Source organism: Toxotes jaculatrix, chromosome 4, assembly GCF_017976425.1.
Source record: "Toxotes jaculatrix isolate fToxJac2 chromosome 4, fToxJac2.pri, whole genome shotgun sequence".
In the NCBI taxonomy this organism is placed as follows: domain Eukaryota; kingdom Metazoa; phylum Chordata; class Actinopteri; family Toxotidae; genus Toxotes; species Toxotes jaculatrix.
Genome location: NC_054397.1, coordinates 7,312,417 through 7,336,326, shown reverse-complemented (window position 1 = coordinate 7,336,326; position 23,910 = coordinate 7,312,417). Strand labels below are relative to the sequence as shown.

General features: G+C 41.7%; 1 protein-coding gene across 1 annotated transcript in view; it reads right to left on the bottom strand.

Moving 5' to 3' along the window:
- Positions 1–23,910, bottom strand: part of fbxw7 (F-box and WD repeat domain containing 7) — a 115,432-nt gene that overhangs the window by 86,459 nt on the left and 5,063 nt on the right. Inside the window, exons 2-3 of the mRNA XM_041036017.1 lie at positions 10,347–10,497; positions 4,515–4,591 (exon numbers count right to left, since the gene is read on the bottom strand). The gene's annotated coding sequence lies outside the window, so the exon portion shown is untranslated. The remainder of the gene's footprint in view (positions 1–4,514; positions 4,592–10,346; positions 10,498–23,910) is intronic.

The window sequence follows — 23,910 nt, the reverse complement described above, 5'->3', positions numbered from 1 at the left end:
ATGGACAACAGAAACAAGAGTAAGGCACCAGTTTGGGATCATATTTGGATTTATATCACACAGATTATAAGTCTGTAGTAGGAATGGAATTAATTTTTTGTTTTGGCTTATATTACAGGTGTTACAGGTATTAAAAGCAACAAGGGATGTCTCACAGTGTGATACAATGCACTGTATCAAACACTGACACAAATGTATGTGTCATTTAAGCAACTAGAAAAAATCCTCAACATGACCACACCATATAACTGATCTTACAGACAGACCGTTTCTCCTCTGAGTAGGCTGCACTCTAGTGGGCAAAGACTGAAACCTCAGGCAGGACTGCAACTACAATCTGTCTCTGAAGAGGCTACTGATGGAAAACTAAAACTTTAGACTATGCACTATTTTGCCTGCTTATTTTGTCAGGAAGGTGGATTCTTACAGGCTATATTGGATGTGATTAAGTGATATATATCACTGTGTTAACACAAAAAATACATACATAGTACAGCATCACAAAAAATGACAATCATCAGAACACATCTCTGGGAACCAGACAAAAGTTAAAAAAAAAAGAGGTCCAGCAGAGTAACAACTTCCTGTGTTCCCAACACATGGACAAAGTTGGATTTCCTGTTTTCACCAGGGTCTCCAATGCATGAATGAGTTAACCACACCCCTTAAAAGATGGCACAGATCCTCACATCAACACCCATCTGTTGCTGTTACCATTAACAATTTTACTATACAACGAAAAGCAGCCTTAGCACATGAAAAACACTAAACTGTTTGATTATAGGCCACTGCCCAATATCCCTAATACAGTGGTGAGCTATAATTGTCAACCACAAAAATTGTTCTATAAAAAGATTTAAGCCGCAAGCTACGTATGTGTTTCCTCTACTCACTTTCTACATCCATTATCGCATTACAATGTTGACACTCTTAAAATGACAATCTCTAAAAAGTGCAGTAAAAGTCCTCTGAAGAGCTACATTTACAGCACCTGAAGTATGCAGAGCTGACTACTATCACTACTGGCCCACTGTCGTTTCATTTTAAAATGCTAACACCTTTGGCTCACGTGGAGAATAAGTGTTCTTCTTCAGTGTAAAGAATTTGATGGTTTGTTTAAAGAGGACGCAGGCATCCCATTCACTTTTAGTTCTCATCAGCTACAGACTGTTAGTTACTAATTACATTAGTAACGTATGATCTGAACTTGTGTTAATATGCACAGACATGCATGAAGTTGATCACTAGCAAAATATGTCCAAATTTGAACTGATAGTACGAGTGCAGTCAACTTTTTTTAAACTTCTCAGATGTGCATCAGCAGCGTTTTCTACTGTCCTCAACCTCCTACATTATCAATTGCATGTATGCTCTTCTCTGGAGCAGGCAAAAGGCTGTTCTAAATTATTTACAGAGAATGAGTGGGTGAGAGGTGTGGGACTGATTAGGGAGTGACACAGAGCATAGTTAAATCTCAGTACGTTTCAACAGTCTGCTTAGAAAGCAGTTTCAGATTCAAATTTTTAAAAAGGACATTCGCAGGAAATGACAGCAGAGCACTTCTTCCTACAGGAATTCAGCAGCACTCTGTTACCTTTTTCACCAGATTCCATTCTTCTGTTCCTTAATATGTTCAACCTAAAGAGCAAAATCTCTTCCAAATATGGTAACCAGCAGTAACTCACAGAGTTCACGGACTGGGTTTGTATGTCAAAGTGATTTGGTTTCAAGACATGGGAGTCGTGTCTTGCAGGATCATAGCTGCTAAACACAAGCAATTACACAGAAAAGTCCGCTGCACTGCCATACTGCTTCGTGTTACACAAATAACTGATTATCACTGACGTCTGTGTTCATATATGGACATAGGTTCTGCCATAGGTTGCCATATCAAACATTCTTGAGCAAAAGGAGACAGCACAGGGTTACAAAGAGGGAAGCTGCACTTGGATGAAAATTCAATCCTAAAACCACCGTCCTGAATTATTCAAACTCAATATCAAATTTCCTTTATCCAGTCCCTGAGACCAAGGTAACAGTTTTAAGGGGAAGGCAATTTTAACATTTTGACATTTGAGTGCCAGTCCACACTTTAAAAATGCAGCAGTGAACCAAGCAAGGCACTGCTATGTGCTATCACTTTACCTTTAATTCACCGCCGCGTGCCTAGAATGAATAATTCAGGACTTGCACCACACTTCTGGCTTTGAGGAAGAATCCCCCTACACGACTGAAGTCTGAATACACATTAAGTAGTACTTTGTGATGAACACACATGCACCACCCCATTGTACACAATGATCAATATCTATACCCTTTCTTTATGAAAATGTTATGCTGATATTTGATATGTTAAAAAAACAGAAATGGACAAGTTTGCTATATTAAAATAATCCATACAAATGTCTACACTACAAACAAAGCTTATGTTGCAGCTATTCACATGAATTTTAAATTTCCTGCTTTCACACAAACTCCATTAAATGACCGACACACACCTTAGATGCCTCTGAATGAATTCACCTCCTGTTTGTTCATAACAACCTGAACAACTTCCACTGTGTCTCGCGCGGAAGTGTGAAAGGTCTGCATCCTGCCTGAGATGCTGACAATGAAACACAGGGTGGGGTCTTCCGTACATCAACCAGTGCAATCGTTTTCTTGTCTTCCTTGATCTCTGTGGCATTTTTCCCCTTTCCATTAGATGACAGAGGGTTTGCACATCCTAAAAAGGAAGCTGAAGTAGATCAAGCTCTCCAGTGTGAAACATGTCACACCATCCAGGGTCCTGTTACAGTGCAGCATTTTGAGCCATTTTACTTTTGGCTTTGTATGCGCCCATTTTTTTGTGAGAAAATAAAACACCAGCATTTAAAAAAGGAATAAAAGAACCACACTTAAGAACCACAGAGTAAAGGAAACAAAAGAGATATCAAGGTTATTTTATGTTGTGCATAGAGCTGAAACAGCTAACCAGAAAATGAATGCAAGTATTTTGATCAATTTGCTTTTTTCTGTTACATATCACTGCAAACTGAATATTTGTGTTTTAGAGAATTTAGTCAAACAAATGCACAATGTGGAGATGGCACCTTGGGCTCTGAGGACCTGTGATTGGCATTTTATCTTTATGTTCTAACATTTGGTAGACTGTATTATCAGTCAATTACTTGAAAACTAATCGGTATCATAACTGATAATGAAGATAAGATGCAGGCAAGTCATGGCAAAACTCTGCACCATCACTTCTGCAGTGCTATATATAAAATGCTGTTAGCAGGTCTAAAGTTAAAGCAATGAATAAAAAACAGAGAAGTGAAACAAAAGTGCCTTTCATCTATAGGCTGCCTGACATAAAGGGAAATAAGTCAAACTTCCCCACACATCTCCAGTCCACTACTGTTCCTAAGACATGAAAAAACAAGACCATACAACACCATTCATAAAATATTTAGACTAAAGTAAAACACCCCATAAAACTTTTTTGACTGTGCCCATTTTTAATTTTCTGTTGTCCTAATCTTAACTGAACATTCTTCTTCTTTCCTATCATCTTGAATGTGCTTCCTATTTTTCACTGTCCATATAGTTTACTTTAGTTCTGTCCCCTTCCTGTAAAGCACTTTGTTAATTATGCTGCTAAATAACTGATTAAGTCTTCACTATTATTAAAGCCGGTGTTTACTATAAGTTCAGAACTTTTTTATGGTGGCTGATGCCATGGTTGAGTGGGAATGAATTCGCTTGATTGCAGACCCTTACATGGGAAATATGTTGCTAGGAAACAACTGGGCTCAAGCTTAAATTCTATCAGATGTTGACAACACCTCACAACCAACAGTTGCAGAGCATAAACTTGAGCTTTTTTTAATAAAGTCTGTAAATGTGCGAAACATCATTTGTGAATGTGCGTAACTGCAAAAAAGATACTGCCCTACCTGGAAGTTTGCCAGGCTACTTTTCTTTTTGATGGAGGAAGCGCCCATATTGGCATTATCTTTTCAACAGTATCCTTGTTTGTTTTGTTCACTGTTTGTCTTCCAGGGTTTATTTTCAGACAACAGAGCTTGTCAACACACTGCTGTTCACAAGCAAAAGAGATACTATATAACCTGTACTTTGAACAATATACATGACTGCGGCAAAGGAGAACTGAGAGAGCCTAATAAAGGGGCTGTTATATATCCACAGCCATCTGTTGTATATTTTGATCCCAACATGCAGACAAAGATTCGCCAAGAAGCAATTTAGATGGCTATTTTGTCATCTACAAACAATGTAGATATACTCTCACGTTCAAAACTACCACAAATCTCACTAGCCTTGTGTGTAAACCTATGCAATAAGCACTCCTCAGAGCACAAACTACACAGACAAAACACAGACACAGACACAGACACAGACACACACACACACACACACACACACACACACACACACACACACACACACACACACACACACACACACACAATCACCCCTGAGAAATTAATACAACTGCAGTGTTTACTTACAGTTCTCGCTGTCTGCCTTTGTTCAGGCCAAAATTAGTCTTCTCCACTCCAGGTCCTACTCTCAGGGGTGAATCTTTCTGCGGACAAAGAGCAAGAGAGAGCTGTCAGGACAGTGATCTCAGAGGTCATCAAAGAGTTAACAAGCCATGGGGCCGTCTGGAATACGAGGGGAGAAAGCAGGAGGGCCCGAGTAGTGAGATAAGAATGGTGGGATTTCAAAGTTTCTCTGCCAAAACCCAGACAGAACACAAATTCTTCAATAGGTTTTCCAAAGAAACTACGGGAAAACTATTCAACAACCTGGCACAACATACAACACCTGCATCAGCATGTAACAGTGAGTCACCACCACAGATGTGTCACTTTTTCCTGTCTCGTCTGATGGGACGAGGACAGGGGGCAGCTACTGACAACCCAGTGCACTGCTAACAGCGTTAACAGGATGCCGCATTATCAAACTATAAAGTCCACCTTAAATTTTAATTTCTCATCCTTTTTCCCCCCAAACAAAACTATTAAAAACTATTATGATACAGCAGCTATTATGCATGTTTGCTGGCTAGAAAAATAGATCACCCCTAGATAAGATCTGTTCTGAACATGAATGAGTTAGTATACCAGTGGAGCTACAAGCAGAGGCTACCTGTGATCCATCTAACCCAATAAATATGTTTAACTGTTTAAAGTCTCAAACCTATATCAACACTAGACTAAAAGCCAAAAGTGTTCAGCTTATTTCTGTATTTCTAGGGTATAATTTGCTTAATAACGGGTCATAACAAAGACAAAGGTGTTTTAATATGAGAAACTGAGCTGTTGGTTTTGAGAAGCTGCCTACAAATATAATTAGGCCCACTAGACTCCCCAGCAGCGCCGAGGAGCTGGCTTGTGTAGCCAGAATAGGATTTCTGAGTTGACGTAAACAAAACTGGATATGGACATCGAGTTCTGGGAAATGAACAGATGCCCAGACAGGCTCTCCAGCTGTTTGACATCTGATAACCGTGAGACAGAAAGATGGTCGACAGAAACCCTTAGCATTCTGAGATTCAATATATAGTCTTAATTTGCAATGAAGTGGAGGATTCACGTTGCAAAGAGGCACTTGGTAATGATGTTGCATAAAGCTACTGGTGGATGTTTCCAGATGTGGTGAGAAACTATAGTTAAGGTACTAGGCTTTTCAAATTGAGTGCAAAGTAATTCAAAAGTCAACACAGTGAGTGCAATAAAATATTTACTATTTTCAGACAGTATATTTAAGTAAAAATGACAATTTCCAGAAAGAAAATTTCAATTAGGAGGACTCAAACAAGGAGACAAGAGGAGATAATGAAGTATTTTCACAATCTGTCTCATGTTCTCTGTGTGGTTAGGAAACTATCCAGCTGACATGATTTAAATGTACTGCATTTTCCATTGTATTTTCTACTGCAGTGATTTGGCAGAGCAGAGAAAGAGAAGATAGCATCAACTCATCACTGCAGCATCAATTCACATACAGCACACATCAGAGAAACAACTTCTGGTGGAAAAACAAACAAAAACAAAGATATCTACCCATGAGTTTAATGCTCAAGGGTACATAAAAACATGGACAAAATAAACAACAGGGCAGTATAAAGCCTAGTACAAAGCCTAAGCTTTCTGTGTTTATCAAAAAAGCGCAAAATCTGCTTCTAGCGCACCTTGGAGGCCTCGTGGTTTAATGACGTACACCTTGTGGCCACAGCATCCACACTTTTGATGCACATCATACCCCTCTCTGTTTCTCCTCCAATCTGTATCTATTCAGTAGTTATCTGATGAACGCACAATGCCAAAGCACATCTACAAACAATGAACACTGGAATTAACATCAAACCAGTGTCACTTTGATTTAAGAGTAGAGTACTATGTATACACTTGTGATATGGTGGGGTATACTACTGCGTTTTCTTTCTAAAATCCTCTTCTTATTATGGACACAAAGACCTGCCGCTTCTGTTTTGCCCACTCTGCAAACTGCATGTTAGCCAATTCCTGTATTCAGAAACCACCTTTTAACCTCTATATCAAGGGGGATAACCCACAGCTTTCTAGGAAACGTTCAGAGTGTTTCCCAGAGGCCCCTGAGTGAAACAAACACAGAGGTTATGGATGCCTGCAACTTCAGTCTGGGTCAGCTGTGTCTGGATGTGCCAAATAAAATGAGTCCACATGGAGGAATGCAACTCCCGTGTTTCCTGGCCTCAGTTCTGTTTGAGTGACTCTGGTCAAAATATGAGACTGAGGCACATCTTCGGGGAATAAAATCATTGTCCTCATTTAGAAATAGTCCTCTTTGAACAAGGACAACAAAAATGGGCAACAATCTAAGTTTGTGTGAGTTTCTCAACTTGTATATGCACCAACGCGTGGATTAATTTACAGAAGAAAGCAGCCATGTGCCCAACTTACAGCTGTCTGTCATGATTTATACTTAATTAAGTACTAAACCTAAACGACATCCTATCCTCTTTATTCTTTTATATAAAAGTGCATCAACTGTTATTATTATATAACAAATCAGCAAATAAACAACAAAAGTTACATAACAAAAATAACTTGGAGCTGCAACAAAATACCGTGAAATACTTAAGTAACACAAGCATAATAGCACTCTTGATAGCATAATGGCATTAGGGCCCTCTTCAGAATAGTTGTCCCTTTGTTTTGGAAATTTTGGCTAAATCTTATGCAACATTTGACTGAAAAATGACTTATGAGAAAAGGAGAATGTACAGTTTGAGACTGCCTGTAGATATTTTAGCCTGTTTTGGCCACATTCTGAAATATTTTTGAAGGTGCACAATGAAATATAATCAGGGATCACTGCTCCAGATTAAACAGCCTGAAGTGCAATGCACATGGGTAACATAATAGATGCAATGTTTTCCACTGTAATCTTAATATACAAAACATATTAGACTGTTATTCTAACGTAGTCAAACAATCCCACGGGGTGTCACAAGAATGTCTTTAATTCCTGTTGCAGGTGTGAACTTCGAGCCCAGTCTGGCTGACATGTTCTCACACAGCAGTGCTGGAGTCTCTTACAGATTAATAATAAAACAGGCCTTGTCTCGTCACATTGGACCCAGTCTTAAGACGTGACTCATTCTGTAGTTTGTCAGCATCTGGTTATAGCTCCAAGCTCTGTGGTCCGCATGAGAGCATCATTCAGGATATTTCTTTGATGAATGAAAACCACAGTTTCAAAACTGGGGATGCCAAGAGGGGGAAATATGTTAGCTTCTGCATAAAACTATCGCAGGGATGATGTATTGTTGAAAAGCAATTCGCTTAGCTTAACACAGTTTCAAAAATTGCTCATATGGAAACTAATGATTTCCTTTCAATATGTATGTTGAGATGGGTCTATCTCTACTAAAGTCAGCAAGCTGTCTGGAGCAGCTGCAAACTAGCAAGCAGTACAGAGAGTGTGAAAGACACTTCATAAATCACTGCTGGAATGTAGCCTCATTTCCTCTCCGACCCCACCTTCTCAGCAGCTTCTTCCTCCAAGACCAGACCCTTTCTACACCAAGCAACTGAGACCTGAACATCATAATCATGACACAATTTGCAGCTGTGAGTCTCAGCACTTGAAAAAACGAGTTCCCTGAAGAAAACTAGCTCACACCTCAGTCATGCAGAGCAGGCTTTACAAAAAAAAAAAAGTCAGGAACTAATAAAAGGAGGCAGAATTAATGAGAGAGTTTACGTTTGGGGCACACTGTTGACTCCGAGCTGATTGATGTTATAACAATAAAAAAAAAATCGATTCGTGCTTTTGCAGACATTGTTCCCATCCTTTTAAATTTGAGAGTCAGGCTCAGTTGAGATTTTTAAATCTTAAAGCCCATTTTCCTCTCTATACTGTTTAACTGGCTCCGCAAAGATTCATAACAATTCTTATTGTTAAAGAGTAACCTTTGCTTTTTTCACCAAAAACTTTTTACACTTGGCTGAGGTGAATTGCAAGACAAAACAAAGCGCAACTGCAGCACAATTAAAAGGCATAGCAAATAATATTTTCATGACTGAAGAAAATTGTGGTAGATGAAAACACTGAATTTGTGTGGTGCGCTGAGAAAACTGTAAACTTCCTCAACTTAATACATGAAGCAAACATAAATATTTTCATCATGTTCTCTACATTGTTTTCCATTATTTGAGATTTGATTCTTAATTACGTCATCTCATTGCATCCTCTTCTTCTCTAATAGCTTAATGGCACCCAACTGGAGAATAAGCAGCACCTACATTTATCTCGATGAACCAACTCCTGATATTCAGCGGATGAAAACTCACATTCATTCACATTTTCTTTTGCCAATTTTCGGGGAAAATCAGTTGAAATTTTCACTATATTTGGATGAAAACCTGGCTTATGGCATAATTAATTGTGTTGCTGTCTCTGCCATGATGTTGCACTAAGGCTAAGCTGACATTTAAGTTGACAACACATTTCCACCACTTGGTTCAATCAGTGTAGCACAGTGAGCTGGTTCGGCTGCCTACTGCAGACTACTGAAAACTTCCAGCATATAGCAAATGTTACTCACGCACTCAATAGGCCAGATGAGGCCAATATGGCCCCTAAATATGTTTATTTGACACAGCAATAAGTAAAATACAGTCGACAAATATTTTTTTTTATCACTGATGGTATCACTAAATTCGATTTGATATTTTGTCTCAGGCCTAATTTGCATCTCATCAACATTCAGCCTGCAGACATGATGTTACCTAAGTGTTCCAACACATTGAAGCAAGAAAAAAAATCATTGAAGTGATAAGCTTGGTTTCTCTACAAGAATTTAAGTGTGACCTTTGGTAGATTTCACAGCACATCTAACTGTAGCAGAGTTATAACTGCTTCAAAGGCAGCTGATACTAAATGCTGTGGAAAGCAGTTTATTATAAACACTTAACTGTTAATTGGTTTCTAATTGCTACAGATAATGAGTTTTAATGACACGTAATGCACACTGAATATGACATTTAGTAAGATTAAAAAATAATCTAAAAAAGTGATTACTGACTGTCTTCAGGACAACAATGTTGTTGGAGAGAACAGTAAGAGGTGTTTCATCCCAAAGTAACCTGAGCACCAACATGCTGTTAACATGGAAACACTAATAAGCCAGCAGGTGGCAAAATACTTTAACATTGATTAGCCATCCAATGCTCGTCTACGACATTTGAGGGGGTTAAGTATATGAAATGATTTTCCTAGGGATGCTCAAATCCACTGGTCCACAGCTCACACATTAGCCATCTTGAACATTTAATGTTCATAAGTGCTATGTGGTTATTCAGAGAGGCATAAAGAGGTAGAGACGAGACATAATCAATAACCGATCCTAGATGCACTCCTGTAATGATTACCACAGAGGAATGTTTGGTAAAGTTTTATTTTACAGATCCCGTATATTCTAGCTACTTTCCTGGAAACTTTCCTCATAATTTTTAAGAAATAATTAAGCAAGTTCAGTCAAATCTAATAAGATTAAGGGAACAAATCTGAGACAGAAATATTTTTGAGTCCTCTTATGTAATAGGCCATTATGCTCCAGCTAACAAAATACCAACAACTTATTTATTCTGTTCATCTTTTCAAGTTCTACAACTACACTCAAAAGATGCAAGGCAATGATGCAGTTCAAGTGTACATTTAAGCCTAGGGCTCTGAAGAACAACGGAAACTGAAGCCAGCTAGGTCCTGAAGAAGAAAGAAAATGCACTGGAACACTAAAAACATCAGCATAAAAAACAGTTTCCTATAAGACACAGAAGGGGCCAAACCTGTCATTCAAGGGACTGCGTAGGGGCTCTGGAAAAGCCTGCGAGTGCTCGGGGGTGAAGCGCGTTATCTGCAGTGCCGCAGACCTTCCCCTTTGAAGTGTTGCTGAGCCACCGACTGAGCCAGGGGCAGTGAAAGGTGGAAGGTGGGAGGCTAGAGAAAATGTAGAGAAAGCAACAAAGGTGAGAAAACTGTGAGGTACAAAACATACAACAACAACATAGAAATTAAAGCTGCAAGCAGCGATGACGGGCCCTCGCACCCCTTGCGACCCGCGGGAGTCGCAGCCGGTGCAGCCAAGAGTACCAGAGTCCTCCTATGCCCTCTCCTCTTCTCCCCAGTACACGTCATAGTACAAACAGGTTATTTCCTGTTACCAGCAGGGGGCGCCACGAGTAAGGCGGGAGTTTGACATATGGAGGCGTTCAGGGCAGAGCCCTCATCATGCTCATGAAGTTTGACGATGTTTGGATAAAGTATGTGGATGTGAGAGCCATTCAAAATGTCATGGCAAATTCACCAAACGCCATCGAACTTTGGCGAGCCACAGAGGCCACGCCCTTTAACTTAGAGAAAAGTCTCTTATAACTTTTGATCATCATGGTCTTGAGGTGAGGTCCACCAGATATGAAGTTGATCGGATGAAATCCCTAGCACGAGTTCATCCGCATACCAGTGGTGGAAAGCAGTGAAATTTGGCCGCCAAAAACAAAATGGTCGACTTCCTGCTGGGTTGAGGTCATGGTGTCAAGAGACTTTTTTGTGCGTCCCGAAGTGTTCTTTATGTGTACTGATTTTCATCTTCGTATTCCAAAAAAACCCATATGGAGAGGGGTATTTTAAATCTTCAAGGGGGCGCCGTTGAACCATTTTGCCCCGCCCAATTACAAAAACCCCACCAGAGTCTAGGACCAGCCCCCAAGAACGTGTGTATGAATTTTTAGGATCATAGGAGGTGGTTAAGGTCATTACAAATCCAAACGTAATTTCACGGCGAGGGATCGTCAGTTGCCGCACCGCCACACAGATGCCATTGCACCCAGCTTCACGGCCTTTATAATGTAGCTTCACCAAGTAGTTGGGAAGGTTGTAGAGCAGAAACCAAGCCGATGGTGTCAACTATTAAGGAGCAGTACACTTCAGAGTAAAAATAGGTCATTTCCTGTTACCAGCAGGGGACGCCACGAGTAAGGCAGGAGTTTGACATATGGAGGCGTTCAGGGCAGAGCCCTGATCATGCTCATAAAGTTTGAAGATGTTTGGATAAAGTATGTGGACGTGAGAGCCAGTCAAAATGTCATGGCAAATTCACCAAACGCCACCAAACTTTGGCGGGCCACAGAGGCCACGCCCTTTAACTTAGAGAAAACTCTGTGATAACTTTTGATCATCATGGTCTTGAGGTGAGGTCCACCAAATATGAAGTGGATCGGGTGAAATCCCTAGCACGAGTTCGTCCGCATACCAATGGTGTAATTCGCCAAAATCGCCAACTTCCGACCACAATGGCGGACTTCCTGTTGGGTTGAGGTCATGGTGTCAAGAGACTTTTTGGTGTGTCTCGGTATGATCAACATGTGTACCAATTTTCATGCACCTATGACAAACTAAGCCCAATGGGAGGGGGGTTTTGAAAATTTCAAGGGGGCGCTGCAGAGCCATTTTGCCCCCCCCATTTACAACGACCACAAAATATCAAATTTTTCACCAGACCTGATGAGTGTGCAAAATTTCAGGCGTTTTAGAGCATGGGAAGGGGTTGAAAAATGCAGTTGTTTGGGAGGAATAATAATAATAATTAAAGCTGCAAGCAGCGATGACGGGCCCTCGCACCCCTTGCGACCCGCCGGAGTCGCAGCCGGCGCAGCCAAGAGTACCAGAGGCCTCCTATGTCCTCTCCTCTTCTCCCCAGTACACGTCATAGTACAAACAGGTTATTTCCTGTTACCAGCAGGGGGCGCCACGAGTAAGGCGGGAGTTTGACATATGGAGGCGTTCAGGGCAGAGCCCTCATCATGCTCATGAAGTTTGACGATGTTTGGATAAAGTATGTGGATGTGAGAGCCATTCAAAATGTCATGGCAAATTCACCAAACGCCATCGAACTTTGGCGAGCCACAGAGGCCACGCCCTTTAACTTAGAGAAAAGTCTCTTATAACTTTTGATCATCATGGTCTTGAGGTGAGGTCCACCAGATATGAAGTTGATCGGGTGAAATCCCTAGCACGAGTTCATCCGCATACCAGTGGTGGAAAGCAGTGAAATTTGGCCGCCAAAAACAAAATGGTCGACTTCCTGCTGGGTTGAGGTCATGGTGTCAAGAGACTTTTTTTTGCGTCTGGAAGTGTTCTTTATGTGTACCGATTTTCATCTTCATACTCCAAAAAAACCCATATGGAGAGGGGTATTTTAAATCTTCAAGGGGGCGCCGTTGAGCCATTTTGCCCCGCCCAATTACAAAAACCCCATCAGAGTCTAGGACCAGCCCCCAAGAACGTGTGTATGAATTTTTAGGATCATAGGAGGTGGTTAAGGTCATTACAAATCCAAACGTAATTTCACGGCGAGGGATCGTCAGTTGCCGCGCCGCCACACAGATGCCATTGCACCCAGCTTCACGGCCTTTATAATGTAGCTTCACCAAGTAGTTGGGAAGGTTGTAGAGCAGAAACCAAGCCGATGGTGTCAACTATTAAGGAGCAGTACACTTCAGAGTAAGAATAGGTCATTTCCTGTTACCAGCAGGGGACGCCACGAGTAAGGCGGGAGTTTGACATATGGAGGCGTTCAGGGCAGAGCCCTGATCAAGCTCATGAAGTTTGAAGATGTTTGGATAAAGTATGTGGACGTGAGAGCCATTCAAAATGTCATGGAAAATTCACCAAACGCCATCAAACTTTGGCGGGCCACAGAGGCCACGCCCTTTAACTTAGAGAAAAGCCTTGAATAACTTTTGATCATCATGGTCTTGAGGTGAGGTCCACCAAATATGAAGTGGATCAGGTGAAATCCCTAGCACGAGTTCGTCCGCATACCAATGGTGTAATTCGCCAAAATCGCCAACTTCCGACCACAATGGCGGACTTCCTGTTGGGTTGAGGTCATGGTGTCAAGAGACTTTTTGGTGTGTCTCGGTATGATCAACATGTGTACCAATTTTCATGCACCTATGACAAACTAAGCCCAATGGGAGGGGGGTTTTGAAAATTTCAAGGGGGCGCTGCGGAGCCATTTGGCCCCCCCCATTTACAACGACCACAAAATATCAAATTTTTCACCAGACCTGATGAGTGTGCAAAATTTCAGGCGTTTTAGAGCATGGGAAGGGGTTGAAAAATGCAGTTGTTTGGGAGGAATAATAATAATAATAATAATAATAATAATAAACATTAGAAAAACAATAGGGCCTTCGCACCACTCGGTGCTCGGGCCCTAATTAAAGCTGCAAGCAGCGATGACGGGCCCTCGCACCCCTTGCGACCCGCGGGAGTCGCAGCCGGCGTAGCCAAGAGTACCAGAGTCCTCCTATGTCCTCTCCTCTTCTCCCCAGTACACGTCATAGTACAAACACGTTATTTCCTGTTACCAGCAGGGGGCGCCACGAGTAAGGCGGGGGTTTGACATATGGAGCCGTTCAGGGCAGAGCCCTCATCATGCTCATGAAGTTTGAAGATGTTTGGATAAAGTATGTGGATGTGAGAGCCATTCAAAATGTCATGGCAAATTCACCAAATGCCATCGAACTTTGGCGAGCCACAGAGGCCACGCCCTTTAACTTAGAGAAAACTCTGTTATAACTTTTGATCATCATGGTCTTGAGGTGAGGTCCACCAGATATGAAGTTGATCGGGTGAAATCCCTGGCACGAGTTCATCCGCATACCAATGGTGGAAAGCACTCAAATTTGGCCGCCAAAAACAAAATGGCTGACTTCCTGCTGGGTTGAGGTCATGGTGTCAAGAGACTTTTTTGTGCGTCCCGAAGTGTTCTTTTTGTGTACTGATTTTCATCTTTGTATTCCAAAAAAACCCATATGGAGAAGGGTATTTTAAATCTTCAAGGGGGCGCCGTTGAGCCATTTTGCCCCGCCCAATTACAAAAACCCCATCAGAGTCTAGGACCAGCCCCCAAGAACGTGTGTATGAATTTTTAGGATCATAGGAGGTGGTTAAGGTCATTACAAATCCAAACGTAATTTCACGGCGAGGGATCGTCAGTTGCCACGCCGCCACACAGATGCCATTGCACCCAGCTTCACGGCCTTTATAATGTAACTTCACCAAGTAGTTGGGAAGGTTGTAGAGCAGAAACAAAGCCGAGGGTGTCAACTATTAAGGAGCAGTACACTTCAGAGTAAAAATAGGTCATTTCCTGTTACCAGCAGGGGACGCCACGAGTAAGGCAGGAGTTTGACATATGGAGGCGTTCAGGGCAGAGCCCTGATCATGCTCATAAAGTTTGAAGATGTTTGGATAAAGTATGTGGACGTGAGAGCCATTCAAAATGTCATGGCAAATTCACCAAACGCCACCAAACTTTGGCGGGCCACAGAGGCCACGCCCTTTAACTTAGAGAAAAGCCTTGAATAACTTTTGATCATCATGGTCTTGAGGTGAGGTCCACCAAATATGAAGTGGATCAGGTGAAATCCCTAGCACGAGTTCGTCCGCATACCAATGGTATAATTCGCCAAAATCGCCAACTTCCGACCACAATGGCGGACTTCCTGTTGGGTTGAGGTCATGGTGTCAAGAGACTTTTTGGTGTGTCTCGGTATGATCAACATGTGTACCAATTTTCATGCACCTATGACAAACTAAGCCCAATGGGAGGGGGGTTTTGAAAATTTCAAGGGGGCGCTGCGGAGCCATTTTGCCCCCCCCATTTACAACGACCACAAAATATCAAATTTTTCACCAGACCTGATGAGTGTGCAAAATTTCAGGCGTTTTAGAGCATGGGAAGGGGTTGAAAAATGCAGTTGTTTGGGAGGAATAATAATAATAATAATAATAATAATAATAAACATTAGAAAAACAATAGGGCCTTCGCACCACTCGGTGCTCGGGCCCTAATTAAAGCTGCAAGCAGCGATGACGGGCCCTCGCACCCCTTGCGACCCACCGGAGTCGCAGCCGGCGCAGCCAAGAGTACCAGAGTCCCCCTATGTCCTCTCCTCTTCTCCCCAGTACACGTCATAGTACAAACAGGTTGTTTCCTGTTACCAGCAGGGGGCGCCACGAGTAAGGCGGGGGTTTGACATATGGAGGCGTTCAGGGCAGAGCCCTCATCATGCTCATAAAGTTTGAAGATGTTTGGATAAAGTATGTGGACGTGAGAGCCATTCAAAATGTCATGGCAAATTCACCAAACGCCATCGAACTTTGGCGAGCCACAGAGGCCACGCCCTTTAACTTAGAGAAAATTCTGTTATAACTTTTGATCATCATGGTCTTGAGGTGAGGTCCACCAGATATGAAGTTGATCGGGTGAAATCCCTAGCACGAGTTCATCCGCATACCAATGGTGGAAAGCACTCAAATTTGGCAGCCAAAAACAAAATGGCCGACTTCCTGCTGGGTTGAGGTCATGGTGTCAAGAGACTTTTTTGTGCGTCCCGAAGTGTTCTTTATGTGTACTGATTTTCATCTTTGTATTCCAAAAAAACCCATATGGAGAGGGGTATTTTAAATGTTCAAGGGGGCGCCGTTGAGCCATTTTGCCCCGCCCAATTACAAAAACCCCATCAGAGTCTAGGACCAGCCCCCAAGAACGTGTGTATGAATTTTTAGGATCATAGGAGGTGGTTAAGGTCATTACAAATCCAAACGTAATTTCACGGCGAGGGATCGTCAGTTGCCGCGCCGCCACACAGATGCCATTGCACCCAGCTTCACGGCCTTTATAATGTAGCTTCACCAAGTAGTTGGGAAGGTTGTAGAGCAGAAACCAAGCCGATGGTGTCAACTATTAAGGAGCAGTACACGTCATAGTACAAACAGGTTATTTCCTGTTACCAGCAGGGGGCGCCACGAGTAAGGCGGGGGTTTGACATATGGAGCCGTTCAGGGCAGAGCCCTCATCATGCTCATAAAGTTTGAAGATGTTTGGATAAAGTATGTGGACGTGAGAGCCATTCAAAATGTCATGGCAAATTCACCAAACGCCACCGAACTTTGGCGAGCCACAGAGGCCACACCCTTTAACTTAGAGAAAAGTCTGTTATAACTTTTGATCATCATGGTCTTGAGGTGAGGTCCACCAGATATGAAGTTGATCGGGTGAAATCCCTAGCACGAGTTCATCTGCATACCAATGGTGGAAAGCACTCAAATTTGGCCGCCAAAAACAAAATGGCTGACTTCCTGCTGGGTTGAGGTCATGGTGTCAAGAGACTTTTTTGTGCGTCCCGAAGTGTTCTTTATGTGTACTGATTTTCATCTTTGTATTCCAAAAAAACCCATATGGAGAGGGGTATTTTAAATCTTCAAGGGGGCGCCGTTGAGCCATTTTGCCCCGCCCAATTACAAAAACCCCATCAGAGTCTAGGACCAGCCCCCAAGAACGTGTGTATGAATTTTTATGATCATAGGAGGTGGTTAAGGTCATTACAAATCCAAACGTAATTTCACGGCGAGGGATCGTCAGTTGCCGCGCCGCCACACAGATGCCATTGCACCCAGCTTCACGGCCTTTATAATGTAGCTTCACCAAGTAGTTGGGAAGGTTGTAGAGCAGAAACCAAGCCGATGGTGTCAACTATTAAGGAGCAGTACACTTCAGAGTAAAAATAGGTCATTTCCTGTTACCAGCAGGGGACGCCACGAGTAAGGTGGGAGTTTGACATATGGAGGCGTTCAGGGCAGAGCCCTGATCATGCTCATAAAGTTTGAAGATGTTTGGATAAAGTATGTGGACGTGAGAGCCATTCAAAATGTCATGGCAAATTCACCAAACGCCACCAAACTTTGGCGGGCCACAGAGGCCACGCCCTTTAACTTAGAGAAAACTCTGTGATAACTTTTGATCATCATGGTCTTGAGGTGAGGTCCACCAAATATGAAGTGGATCGGGTGAAATCCCTAGCACGAGTTCGTCCGCATACCAATGGTGTAATTCGCCAAAATCGCCAACTTCCGACCACAATGGCGGTCTTCCTGTTGGGTTGAGGTCATGGTGTCAAGAGACTTTTTGGTGTGTCTCGGTATGATCAACATGTGTACCAATTTTCATGCACCTATGACAAACTAAGCCCAATGGGAGGGGGGTTTTGAAAATTTCAAGGGGGCGCTGCGGAGCCATTTGGCCCCCCCCATTTACAACGACCACAAAATATCAAATTTTTCACCAGACCTGATGAGTGTGCAAAATTTCAGGCGTTTTAGAGCATGGGAAGGGGTTGAAAAATGCAGTTGTTTGGGAGGACAAATAATAATAATAATAAACATTAGAATTACAATAGGGCCTTCGCACCACTCGGTGCTCGGGCCCTAATAATAAACATTAGAAAAACAATAGGGCCTTCGCACCACTCGGTGCTCGGGCCCTAATAATAATAATAATAATAATAATAATAATAAACATTAGAAAAACAATAGGGCCTTCGCACCACTCGGTGCTCGGGCCCTAATAAACAAAACATGCCTGTTAACTTTCATCTTGTCATGTCAAACAAATACACCTCAGAGACCATCAACTGCAATTTTGCCTGGAGCAGATCTAAACCTTTGGGGTCACACGGCAGACAAGTCATTGTTTTTTTCTCTATTTTTACATCTTGTTTACAGAGGCCAATTTTCCTTTTAGGGAATAATGAAGAAAGCATATGGCAGCCATGTGTTGCAGAACGATCAGCTGCATGGGGAGCAGTCGTACGAGGGACACATTCGGATGGCAAAAGTGAGGAAAGTGAACTGACAGACTGTTTTGCCAGCTCCCTCTGTTCACTGCAACTCTCCCTCAAGGATTATCCTCTCTAACAGACTTAAAGGCACTTTAACTGGGCTGCCAGCTGCCTGTGTCCCTGACGGAAAGCCACCCAGGTCAAGTCTGAGGGAGGATATCCTATCCTGACAATGCAACACATTCCTATGCCACCTCCAATTCTTCATCACACTAAAATTATCTATTTCCAAATTTTCAGTCCTACTATTAACTTTCATCTAAAGATTCAGATCAGATCCAAATCCATCCACAATGCACATACTAGACCTCAAGCAAACAACAAATTAATTAGTTTATTTATTGGACCAGTGTAAACATGTTGTTAATACAACATCAACATATCATCACCTTTTAAGTCATTATAGCGAACTAGCAAACAGTCACACATCCAACAGTTAGGGAGCAACATTATTGTTTAGTCATGTTTGTGTCCATCTGGTAAATGTCAGTCCAATATCGACTCTTTTAGCTTTTAGCAGTTAGTTTTTAGTCCCCTTCAACATCTCAGGGAAATATCTGCCTTTGCAGCTGCTAATTGCTCCACTATGTTCAACAGCTAGGCACTAACTTTGTACATTTGATGCTGAGCAGGAAGTTAGGGAAGTTAGGGGTCACACAGCTAAACAATGATCTGAAACTTGCTACAAGTGTTAGTAAAGTCAAGAAGAGCTAAGAGCTGCAGGCTCAGGTGATAATTCTTTGGTAGTTCATCACTACGAGTGATGCCCTTCACGTTGGTCACTTTGTTTACACACTGTCATTCAATATAGTTTGATAAAAATACAGATTATAGTTACTTTAAAGTTGTCAACTTGTGATCACTTCCCAAAAGATGCATTTGCAGAGTCAGAGTTTACAGAGGTACAGTAAATCAAACCAGAGCTAGACCAGTACCACTAGACACGCACTCTACCTACTATAATTTTGATAAACAGTAAATAATTCATCTAGAAGGACAAGGATGTAGGCCAGAGAACTGTGATCTACTTAACTTCAAAATTAGCTATTTCAAGCCTGTTTCTGTGCTGTAATTCAGTACCACGGAAAAGTCACAAGACATTTCAGTTAATACAATGTGCTGAACCCTCAAACAGACAAATTAGTTTTAGACTTTGCCAAAAATGGTTAGGTTGGTTTTGGTCTGTAGAAACTGTATATTAACTACTAACTATTATCATTTTGTAACAGAACAGCCAGTCACACCATTAATCACATTTCCTGGTCTCAAAATTTTGGAAACAACGTAAAGGACAGCCAATGAAGAGTGTGCCAAAAGTAGACACCTGCATGGCAGGAAAAGGACAAGGACATGATGATGTAGTGACCTTGGCTGTTTTATTTATTTGACTTTGAAAATTAACTAGAAAATGCAATTTCTGAAGAAACCGTGGTGGGACTGCTGGCTTCTGAAAATAGAGACAGTAAATTGTGTTTCTTGTTGCTCGAAGGATATTACATATCCTCACAACTACCATCATTTATTATGGTTTAATGTTATGTAAAATCCATGCGTCTTGCATGTAGTGTGTAAACAGTGCGTAGTGGGACTTTCAGTCAAGTGTTTGATAAACACCACAGACATCACAGAAATCGTCTGATCTGGATCAGCTGTTTGTGCCCAACTGCACTCAGAGGTTGCCATGGTGATTTTAAGTGCTTAGTTTCGACTTAGTGAGACATGGATTCAGCTGAGAGGGAGACCTCTCGACCTCATGCTTACCAGTCAAAGTACGTAACTGTTGTCATCTACATTTTCATATTGTGAGAGACTGGAGACTCTGATGAACGCAGTGATACAAATCATTTGTTTGTGAGTCTTTCTATTTGAGGAAACAAAAAAGAGGGTTGTCGTATGTTGTTGTATGGTTCCTAATTTGTAATTGTGAAAACAACTGTGATCACAGAGATGCGACTATCGTTTTTCAGTAATGGTTAACAACAAATTTTGCTGGAAAACCACAGACTGGTTGACTAATCAACAGAGTAGGCACAGCACTGATTGTGATGAGCTCAACACACCTTGATCAGGAAGCTGAACAAATTTTATTTCACACAGTATTTGGTCAATACACATTCAGGCTATAGGATCTCACCCGGGAAAAAACATGACAATCAGAGGAAACCCTCTGATTCTAATTGGTGGGACATTTATGTGTGGTCCAGTTTGTCCATCATTTTTGTTTATATTGAACGTGTGGGAATCTTTGTTTTCTTTCTAAGTCAAGAGTTTTTGATGCTGTGCACAGAACATTTTTGAAGTAGTTGGTAAAATACGGGAAGAGAGCAACTAGGCATAAAGGTTTAGTCAGATTTTTGAATCAACCCCCCATGCCATGGGACCAGTTCACAGAAAACCTGTGAGAGTTTGTACTGATTGTCCACTTCTCTAAACCTTAGGTCCACATTGCCCCTGTATTGAATATGAAGGAGCTGAGGAATAAGAGCACTCTAGCAATCACCAAATGTGGAAACTAAATTCAAGCCCTGCTGTAACACAATCACACAATCTTATAACAACTATCATCAGACAAGGGCTTGCAGAAACCCACGAGGTGGGTAGCATATAAATCCAGGTTTAGTGAACAGGGTTTGCCTGTGAGATTTCTAACAATGTCCTCTTGGACCATGAGACAGTGGGAGACCCCTGACCAGGCCTGTAAGAGAAGCCTCCATTCACAAGGACAGGCGTTTCCATGCCAACAGGACCTCTGCTGGGAGAGGCCTCCTTTCAAACAGTTTTCATCCCGCACCTCTGCTGCAGTCTCAGAGAAGGACTGGTGGGCATTTGAGAGGGAATGAGTTGTGGGTGGCAGTGAAGAGATGCAATTGTGTTAAGGCAAGATGGAAAAGGTCTGAGCTGAAAGCCCCAGAGCCTACATGCAGTCTGTGATAGGAAATCACACCAAGGCTGGAAATGGATCTGTGTGCTGGGCAGCTACTCCTATCGCTTTCAGACCACCACATCAGTTTTAATACATTAGGACAACAACTAAACATTATTTTGATTACTTATTAATCTTTTTTATTAGGTCTGGGCAATGAGACAACAGAAATGTATCAACCATCAGAGATTTCTGGCTGTATTAAACCAATGGATAATTGCAATAAATGACTGCTTTACAGTAAGATTGGATTTATAAGGCTTTTCATATCAATGTGATGAGGCACCTTGGCTTGATCATTGTAAACTGAACAGTTTGGTCATTGTTTTAACAACTTGATTTTGCCTTAAAGGACTATTACCACTTCATGGTCATGTAAAAAGTTCAATAAAACTCTCATGTATGTGTGGTAAATATGAACATGTACAAAACCAAAGCTTAAAATGACAAATTTAGCCTTTTTTATGAATTAAACAATATGCTAATCAGTGATCTTAAGAGGTGCTGGTAGGAACGCATTCTACATTATCAGAAATTTGGATTTTTTTGTCCCAAACTGCCACTTCCTCTTGTCCCTTCACTTTGTCACCCAGCATTGACTCTATATTCTACATCAAAGTAATATCCCTGAGAGATTCCTCTCTGTGTTCATTAACCAACTCAGAGCTACATGGCACAGCACTGAATTATTAACGTGCTCCTTGTGCCTCACAGATACAGAGCAGCAGGCCATTCACAACTGCAGAACACACCCACGCTCTGCTGTAGCTGCTTGTAAATCTCCGATAAAACCTCAGTGAGTGAATTCAAACTTACTAAGAAAGCATTTTAAGGAAGCTAAGAATAGAATATACCATTACATGATCAATGATATCATAACAGATGGAGAAATTGCACAATAAAAGCATGCAATAAAAACAAACAAGAAAAATAAGGAAATTGCGTTTTCTGAGAGTATGAGCAAATAAGTCTCTAAGAGAAAGAACATACAATATGAGTTTACGAGATAACCGCAGGACATGAAAATTAAAAAACAGAAGTTTCAGGTCAGGTTTCATGAAAGTGTGGAAAGAGAGATTCCAAGTTACAGAGAAAGAGGTATTGAAATTCCTAAAAACACATACAACTTTTACTATAACACCGACAGCTTTAAACAAAACCAGACAAAAAAAAAATCAATCATAAAGCTTTACTTAATTCTGTTAATATGTTTGCACAAGTTCTGTGCTACAGAACATCATCTGACTAATATCTGAAATCACTGTCCTACATAACAGTTTCCAACACTTCAGTGGAGGCAGAAGCCATTAAATGTTAGGTTTGGCTAAAGGCCACAGTACTTCAGAGATAAAACAAGAGGTGAACAGTGTTTGCTGTGTTTACTCCTCAGCTTTAAATTGACTCAGGTGGGATGAAGCCCTCATGCTAATACCGGGTGTAAAAGCTAATGTTAGCATTCCTTACATTCATATGGCTACGTGGCAAGCAACAGCTACAACAGGGTCTGTAAAACAGACTGGTACCAGACCTGATACCAGGCCACAAGGAGACAATATGATTCTACAAAAAAGCAGAATAATAGGTATGTACGTATATTTTACAGGTTCTTACAGGCTATTTTTCAGTGCTTATGTTAAACTTCTGTGTAAGTTTGATGAGTAAAAATCTTAAAGGAGGAGGCGAATTAGAGAGAGCCTGAGTATTTCTTCAGAGAAGGGTGTGAATATAAAAGCAGAATGTTTGACCCGCTTACAGCCTAACCTTTATTTCTACCCTGCTTGGTGTTGTTGTCCATTCTTGCCCCATATTACTACTTAACGGCCTTCTTCAGTTTAAAAAAAAAAGGGATTTGGGAGATCCCTCTCTCTTCAAGGTGACTTGGACCTCCCCACAGAAAAGCCCTTTAATTTCCTCTTTCCTTGATCTCACTTTCTCTCAAGTGCCTCTGCCCACACACAATGCCGCCAACACGATGGACTTTTGTAGAGCCTTCTCATGTAATCTCCACTTCATACTTATAAGCACTGTTTTATTTCCTTCTCCTTTACCGCATTTATTAACACAAGCCTCTACTCCTCCTGCCCTTGCTCGCTCCCACTCTCTCTTTTTCTGGCTTTCCCCCCACTGAATCCTCTACTTATATACCTGTCCGTCTCTTCTCTCATCCTCTCACCCATCTGTCTTTAACAACCACATGATTGTCTGAATTAGTTAAATTGGATGAAAAAAAGATTCGGGCAGCTGAGAAGAAGTGGCACATGTTTAACAAAACTGACTCAAATAACACTTCCCACTTTGAGTATCTTGTCTAAATTCAAACTCTGCAGCTAAATCATCCCTTGCCACTTGAAAATCTAAACCCACACAGCAACACTGGCTTGTACTCTATCAAGCCTTTCTACCTGTAAGAAATCCCCAAACTCATCTTGACCACAAGACCTAACTTGTGCCCTCAATCTCTTTCCGTTTCTTCTCTCTGAACACCTCAACCTGACACCATCAATTCCTCAATTCCCTCAATCCAGCTGATGTCACGAAGCACTCATTACCTTCTTGTTCTCTGACCAAATGTCCCAATATCTCTCGTTAAACAGTGTTTTGGTTCCCAAAAGGCACAGAAGACTGCCCATTCTGGACAGACTGCACTCAGTGCCTTACTAAAGCACTAGACTCCAACACAGAAGCTTCTCTCTTTAGTCCTCATCCTTCTAGTCCCTTCCGCTGCCCCTAACACTTCCA